Consider the following 8,789-nt stretch of genomic DNA (forward strand, 5'->3'; position numbering starts at 1 on the left):
TAAAAAATGAAACTCTGCCCCCAAACTCAAAGCACTGATGCAGTCAAATTCTCAGCATTTGAACATAGCCGTCTAAGCTAAGAAGACACTGTCATGCTCATGTAAATAACTTGTTAGTTCAATGTATTTTGGAGTATTTTTCTCACTTATCGTCTTTCCATTCAAGCCTTACTTTTACAACTTCATTTAAAAGCGTACTACGTATTGTATTGTGCAAATGAGTGGATTACTAATCTTGTGACCTTGAAATACGTGCTGGCTGAGAGAAGTCATCATCACAGTTTTCTCCTGTAATGTTAAATGTATTTTAAATACATTGTTTTCACAACATTAACATCGAACATAATGACAAATGTGTTGTGTTAAAAGATCCCAAAGTCCTAGTTGAATCAGAACCAACCGCGCAAATTTCAAAACCAATGTCGTGATCGTGCTGCACACAAAGCAACGCGGCACTGTGTGGGATTCGGCAACTAGTTTCCATGAATGGCCAAACGTTTTCCTTTTAAAATTTGAACTGCAGGTGAACAGTGTTGAAACATCAGTGATGTCGGAACCAATCGAAAATGTATGTAATTACTGCTACTTGATGAGAAAACTCATATTTTCATAGAAGAATATGTTGGATTTATAAGAAGCAGTGAAAAGGGACCGGCAGAGAGAGACATACGGTAGTAACCGAGTGTGTTCAGAGCTGAGGCTACATTCCAGCAATCACATGAATATATCTGGAATGGAGCCATGTCTCACATGTGAAAGCTATCAGTGATGGTGGACGCGCACACAAGCACACGTTGAGAGCTAATTCTTGAATTTAACTGGAAAGCTGGAATGACTAAATGCGATTGTGTGTGTGTGTGTGTATATATATGTGTGTGTGTGTGTGTGTTTTATCGCAATACTTAAATATATTTATAATTCCCTGGGTACCTGTGGCTAGAAAGCAAAGCTCAGTGTGTCGCTGTCACCAAAATGCACAAAAGCAGTCAGTTAGGGGACGGTTGATCAGAGCCAACAAAACTACTCTCAAAATGCACTCCTGCTCTTCTTTATGGTCATCCACTTCCTCTCTTCATGTCAATCCACTTTGCTTACAATTGATCACAATTTTGTGGCTCAAAAAACAAAACAAAACAAAACAAAAAACTGTACAGAATATTGTACGTGAAGCCTCAAAACCTGATATAGGTTCACAGTTCTTCCGTTGCAGCGCATCGGCAGGTGTGCGGTGCCCAATCACCAAATGTGCAATGGTCCACTTAGGTCACGTTTGGCTGAATTGTTTGTTGTGTAAGATGTCTTTAGGTGTCAAAAAATGGAGAAACTCAATGCTCATCTAAGTCATCATCAAATAAATATGCAATCAATCATTACGTTAGATCAGATTGAAGAAATCTTTTTTGTAAATATGCAAACATTAGGCTGGCGCTGCACAGTTTTAGATGCTCATCGGCACGAACATGATCAAGATTTCGACAACTTAATCATGGACGAAAATGTTCTCCAGTATTACTTTGTGACATGCAACATTGCATGGAGAAATGTACTGCAGAGCCCAAAGCTGCAGCATTTACAACAGCGTAGCCTGGACGGGAGTGAGAAATTAAGAGGACGGCACCCCTATTCTGTAAAATAATTGTACCTGGAGCATGATCTCAGAAATTAAGATTTGTAGGGGGCTACAATTATGTAGAAGCGCAATATTTTTTTTTAAGGATTTATAACATATTTAAACCAACTCAGTCAAACCGTGCCGCTAATGTGATACATTGTTTCCATTTTTATATCATTGATTATTTTTAGTATTATGCAGCTTGAATCTTTTTTGAATCGATATTCGTGTGCTCCGTGCCGAAATAACTGCCCGAATTCGGCTGAAAGGGGCTACCATGCATGTACAGTACCAGCGTACATACACCCATGACCTTGCGGAATCATAAAAGAGATTTTGGTTTGGGGCTATTTGAAAATGGCCGCATTGAATTTTGGTTGTCCGACGAGAGCCATTACCTGGAGTGATTAAGAGTCTTCAACGTAACAACATTAATAAGTAAATTTGAGTATTTATTGCAGTCCGGCTCTACGAGAATTATTAAAAAAAAATAAAATCAAAACATAATTGACTTTCACTAAACCAAACATAAACAACAGATTGGAAGGTGACGAGGCCAGGGCACAATCCACCTCTCACCCGAAGTCGTGTGAGGAGAGGCAATGGCTGCATAAATGAGACAATGGTCGATGCTACTTCACACAACAGAAGCATTCTGACAAATACATGGCTGCGCACCGTTGAATTCAATGGTGCATTTTAGGACTTTCAAGTTTCCAATTTTGGTTTGGGTTGAGGGGGTGAGAGAGGCAACACCATCTTTTTTTCCGACTACGTTTTTCCTCTTAGGAAATTTTGACCTGGAGCAAAGAAAAATGCCCACTCCCAGCCAACATGCAACACCGCTCCTCTCGTGATGTATGCGATGTGAGGTGAGGTTGCGTAAAAAAGCATCGGTAACAAGATTAAAGCCAATCCTTTCTTCCTCACCTTTTGAGGCAATTATCAGTTATATCGAGAGCGTTTTTAGGGATTCACTTTAATTACTGATGCTTTGTTATTAGCATACCATTCTGTTTCACCATTTTGAAGCTAGTTTATATGGCGCTGCTCTACTCTGACATCACCGCCGCTGGCAAAGATGATGATGACACAGTATGGAAAAGCAGCACCAGGAGCAAGTGCTTTAAACATTATTTAGGGGGTTCTTTTTTTTTTTCCTGCTGTTGTAACGTTGAAATGATTCACAAACTGAATGATTTCACGACAATGATTGGCTGCCCACCAGTTCAGGATGTAGCCCGCCTACTACCCGGAACCTTCTGGGATAGGCTGCAGCATGCCCTGCAACCCAAGTGAGGCTAAGCGGGTTGGAAAATGGAAGGATGGGTGAATTGACTACGTCGAATCCATTTTAAACTGATCAGAATACATATCAGCTGTGCTGAATATACATTTGTTGACAACCCATATATGGAGAAGTTAGTGTGATAGTTGCCAGCTATTCACAATTAAATACCTTTTTTGGTTTTAATGACGCTGAGTGTATGTGAGAATAGCAAAGAGGTGACTGATTGCTTTCTGAGGAAAATTAGAATGTTCATTGATTGTTTTCTGGCACAAATACAGAAAGCAAAGAAAATGTTCCTTTTCAATTTTTGTATTCAACTTTTTAAATGTTACTAATATTATTGTCATTATCATTTTCTTCTTTCTTCTACTTGCTGCTTTAGACTGTAAATTTCCCCAGTGTGGGACAATAAAAGGATATCTTATCTTATCTTATCTTATTATATTATTTGCACATTTCAACCGTGCAACTGAGAGTCATGAGCCGAAGTGACAAAGAAAGTATCGCTAATGAGCATACACACAAAACTCATCAGCAACACTGTCTTGAAACAGACCTTGCCTCATCATTTTTTTTGTAGTGGCCACAATTTTTGAAACGTACAACTAGCACAAGGTGTAAAACAGGGACTGATATATACTGTAGAACGTCACTGCAACAACGGTAATGCTTTTTTTTTTTTTTCCAAGTTAGTTCCTGCTTTGACTTGCAGGGTCAAAACTATTATTTACAACCGCAACGTGGAATGCTTTTCATAATGATATGAAAAATTTGGGCCGCCAAATGTTTCGTTGGTGTGGCTGAGCAACAGCCACGCCCCTTCACCTAATATTACAAATAATTTCAATCATCTTCTATCGACGGGCATCATTAATCTTACCAACTAAAAAAACAAAAATGGAACTCATTCTCGCCATGACAATTAACACTAAAAAGAAATTTTACCGGCTTATCCTCAGTATACAACAAAATTATAATTGTAATATGATGGCTAATGCATATTTATCTCATACTTATATTTCTGACCTCATACCGTAAGAATGTACAGCACTTCCACTTCATATAGATAAAAGCGCGATTTTTTTTAGCATATTTCAGGATCATCTCAATGGAAGTGAAACTAATGCTCTCTGTTGCATTTCCATTGCCTTTTTGTTGGAAGCTGACAATATAAAATTTAAATTAACAAATCTAACAATGTCTGGTAGCTATACCACCATGCTCGATTTGGGCGCGATACACTACATTCTGGACAAAGTTAAATTTCATATCATCTTTAGATTTAGCATTCTTTGTGCTTTTTTTTATGATTAATTTGCAATAATTATTAAAAGAGGAGGGACGATATGCATCCTGTGTGTGTGTGTGTGTGTGTGTGTGTGTGTGTGTGTGTGTGTGTGTGTGTGTGTGTGTGTGTGTGCGCGCGTGTGTGTGTCCTTCGTATTAGTTTAGATTCTTAAATGCTGCATCTATATATAAACTGAAGATCTGAAACTCTGTGCCGAGGTATCCAAACAGGCATAAAGCATGAGGGCAATTTAATAGAAAACATTTTGTCAGTACCAAGAGAAGAGATCAAGGACTTTTTTTTTTTAACATACGTGGAAGACAGGCTGCATTTCAAGCATTTCCCACCATGTCTGGCCAAAACACTTTATAAAATCACTATTAAGCAACCAAGAACGCCAGGATGCATGCAGCACAGGGCACAACGGCTGCCCATTTCACGGAGAAAAAAACAAACCAAAAAAAAAAAAAAGATGTTACAGGGCAGCAGACCACGTGTATTAAGTTTGGAGGGGGCGGGGGTGGAGGAGGGCTCTGAAATTAATCTAAAATTCTAAAAAGAAAGGCAATAATACAAGGACACCGATCAGATTCTGTGATGGTGGAAAATTGCTTTTCGACATCACCTTTACCTTTCGTGCTCTCGCGCGCACGCACCCACGCACGGGCACGCAGACACAGACAGACGCATTTCGACTTTCGCTCTTACCGCACTCTTACTTAAAATGGAATATCTAGCAGCCGTGTCTTTTAATTTATTTATTTGTACTGTGCTAGGACGATCTCTGTGTTAATTTCCTTGACACAAAAAAAAACAGTTTTATATTTCCTGAGATATATATTTGGAATTTTACATTGCAGTTAAAATAACAGACAGCAAGAGAGTGACTTATTCTATTTCATTGTCATTTGATGGAACACACAGGTTGTACACCAGTGACACATTTTCACCATATGGTAAAATATAAAATAAAATAAAAGATCCCAGAGATGGCAAAACGAAGACCTGAAGGGAAACTATGGCATGTAGTATATATTTTAGAATAGAACACGTGTTAGTATTTGGCAGATGCTCAGCGAATTATTGTATCCTATAATTCCTTTCTAAAACAGCTCTCTATGTAAAACAGCTCTCTATGTAACATGAAACGATTTTTAGGGAAGATTGACATCTCATGTGCCCAAGGTACAAACAATTTCGAGAAAGTAATTTAGCACATTTTTAAAAATAATCTCTTAATTAGGTGATCTCGTGATTAGGTGATGAAGTGTTAACCTACCTGTCGCGGTCTCTTCCTCGTGTATGGGGCCGGTTCCTTTACACAAGACGAAAAAAAGAAAAAGAAAAAGGGAAAGAAACTTCTTCCATTCACATTGGCAAAATCAGTCCCTGCCTCGCTGTTTAATTAGCAAAAGGACAAATAAACAAGATTGCGAAAGCCCGTAAACGGATAGTTGTGAACGCGCGCCCTCCTTTTCAGCACTTTGGTGCCATCCAAATAATTCTGCTCCGCTATCTTAATGGGACCGAAAGCAAACGTGTTGCGTTAATATCGTTAAATGCTGTTTGAAAGTGTGTGCTTTCTAGAAATCAAAGCTCCGCCCATGCGAGCATGAGCGTGATGGATTATTCATGTCCAGTGCAACGCGATGTACGCGGCTGGCAGCACCTCAAATCAACAATGAAAGAGTGGCGGTGATGGAATCCGCTGTCCGAATGACTGTCAAACACAGCACAAAGTAACAAAGAGTCAAGGGCTTCAAGTTTTTTTTTTCTCTCCCTAAGCATAGTTCAGGTCACAAAAGGTGAACCAAGCGTTCGCCTCTGCTCATTCGCTTTGTAGACGAGGAGCGCGTTAATAAAGTCGAAGCGAGAGAAAGAAAGGGGGCGGCTGCTCGCCAGTCGATGCGAGAGGCAACGCGCTGCAAGTGCTGCCCTCTGCAAGTGGGAGACGGCACAATCGCATCTACCATCCCGGTAAAAATGATGATGATATGCCAAGCGAGGCAGAAACGGACTGGTGGGGATCCCCTGCTGCGTCCAATCCTGACGTCCCCAAACACGGTGGGGTGCGCTAGGGCGCGGGGAACTACGAGCGCGTGCGTGCGCGATTGTCTCTCTGAAAGACGGTTCGAATAAAGAGCGGTGGGGGTGGGGTCAGCCGTGATATTGAACTTACATGCCCTTAGCGGTGACAGGTGAAGGCAGAGGTGCGACAGCAGCAACGAGATTGTAAGACACTCACTTAATGAGGTGTTTTCAGCCTCCTTCTGACAACCTGCACCCAGGCAAAGGTTGTGGAGAAAGTCTAATACCGACCCCAACATCCTAGTGATATCATGTACACGTTCAGGGGGTGCATCTGGGGATTTGGGGCCGTTAGTGTGTGTGTGTGTGTGTGTGTGTGTGTGTGTGTGTGTGTGTGTGTGTGTGTGTGTGTGTGTGTTTGTGGAGGGGGGGTACTATGGGTCCCATCAATGTGCAAAATTGTCTTCTCTACTGAATTACCGGTATACTTTCATCATGTGATTATTTTTTTTTTAAAAGTGTAATTTGCCCCTGAAGAGCTGTTAAAGTATTGGTTTGAAGCATGCCTAAACCGTATTTCACTGAATAGCGTTTGAGAAGGTCACCGTGATAATAAAGGATTTTGTCGAATTTATTGTATTTCTTTTATCTTGGAAATGTCAAATGCTCTATTATATCTGCATCAGTTACACCCGTGAAAGTGATCAAGTGCGAGAGCGTACTCAACTGCAAATAGTGTACTGCGTTGCTCAGTTTTGATGGATGGATTCGGACCACTTTTTGCAGATTTTGTTGTTGTCGAGCTGCACAAAGGCTTATCTCATTCGATTGTGCATGCGTGGGTGCAAGTGAACATTACAACATATACAAGTTACTAAATGGCACTATTTGTAGTGAACTCAGAGATTAACAAAATAAAACAGATTCTAAATGTGTCAAGTTGAATCAAATGATAATTTACATCACTCCTTCAAAACAATGGAAAAAAAACATTTTGAATATTTATTTGCACTCAAACTTGTAATTTGCAAAGATTGTAATCTATATGTATGTGCTACCGGCATCAGAAAGGAAGATTGAAAATGCACAGGGAAACATGAAATGGAATTAAAATGTGTCACTGGACTAATCACAACATCAAGCTCAATCAAGCCGTCAGTGTTGAAATAGCGGTTGTCGCTCCCTTGTAATTATTCCCTTGTTTTGTGTTTTTTTTTAAATCACAAAGATTTGTGATAATAAGAGTAATAATAGCAATAATAGCAATAGATAATAATAACACATGATCTGGTTGCTGATGGGTCAGTGTCAATGCACAATTTCTATTTAAAACAAACAAACAAAAAACGTTTCAGTGTGTCTTTAGCAATGAAGGGCTGTGACTGCCATTTTTAGGAATGTAAAGTAAATGGTACTAATATCGTTGATTGATGATGTATAAACAAAAAACAAAAACAAACAAAACAAAAGCTAAATGTTTACCAGTGAACATATGCAATAATTGTACTTGTGCTGTTTCATAATAGCAATAATAGCAATAGATAATAATAACACATGATCTGGTTGCTGATGGGTCAGTGTCAATGCACAATTTCTATTTAAAACAAACAAACAAAAAACGTTTCAGTGTGTCTTTAGCAATGAAGGGCTGTGACTGCCATTTTTAGGAATGTAAAGTAAATGGTACTAATATCGTTGATTGATGATGTATAAACAAAAAACAAAAACAAACAAAACAAAAACAAAAGCTAAATGTTTACTAGTGAACATATGCAATAATTGTACTTGTGCTGTTTCAGAGATATGACTCCAAGTGTTCGATTTTCTTTTTGCAGTTCATTGGAATCTCGAAATCACTCTGACTGATATCTTTGTAATAAAGGTAATGCATGCAATATCTGAAAATATCTAATCTTTTGGGGGCAGTTTCCTGAAATAATATATAGAAATGAAAATTATACAATCGTACAAAAATGCACATATATTAGTTAGTTTTTTTTTTTTTTTGGACAGTTCAACATTTTCTTGGTTCCACTGTTGTACTTTCTGCATTAATGCCTGTCTGGAATGCAAAATGAGCTCATCAAGCAGTCGGGTCGGGGGAATCTTAATATTCCCAATTGTCATCTCTGGGTAAACCGATGCACGAAAAGAGAGTGGGTTGCCACTGTGTCACGGTGGGCGAAAGAAAATACAAGCCAATCTGATCTGATGCTCCAGATCATAAACTACAACGCAAAACTAAAATTGAGTAAGCCCGAGACTTCTCAGGTTGGGAAGCACCTCCAAAGCACAACGGAAAAAAAGCTTTCTTTCACCCGGTTGAACCACAGTCTGTTGACCAAAAAGAGACCACTTCGCTTCTTCACCAAACTGCGTTGTTCCATTTCAAATGCTGAACACCTCATGCAGCTAAAATGTCGCCTGAAGGGCTTGGTTCGAACAGCTACACAAGTGCACAACATTACCTTTTGAATTACAGGGAATGATGCCTTACACAAAATGTGAATTTTCTCCCCTATGATTTTACAATCTCAGATAATGCGCATTTTATTTTCAATTACTTTATC

This window comes from Hippocampus comes, unplaced genomic scaffold (assembly GCF_001891065.2).
Source record: "Hippocampus comes isolate QL1 unplaced genomic scaffold, H_comes_QL1_v1.1 scaffold158, whole genome shotgun sequence".
NCBI classification, from domain to species: Eukaryota; Metazoa; Chordata; class Actinopteri; order Syngnathiformes; family Syngnathidae; genus Hippocampus; species Hippocampus comes.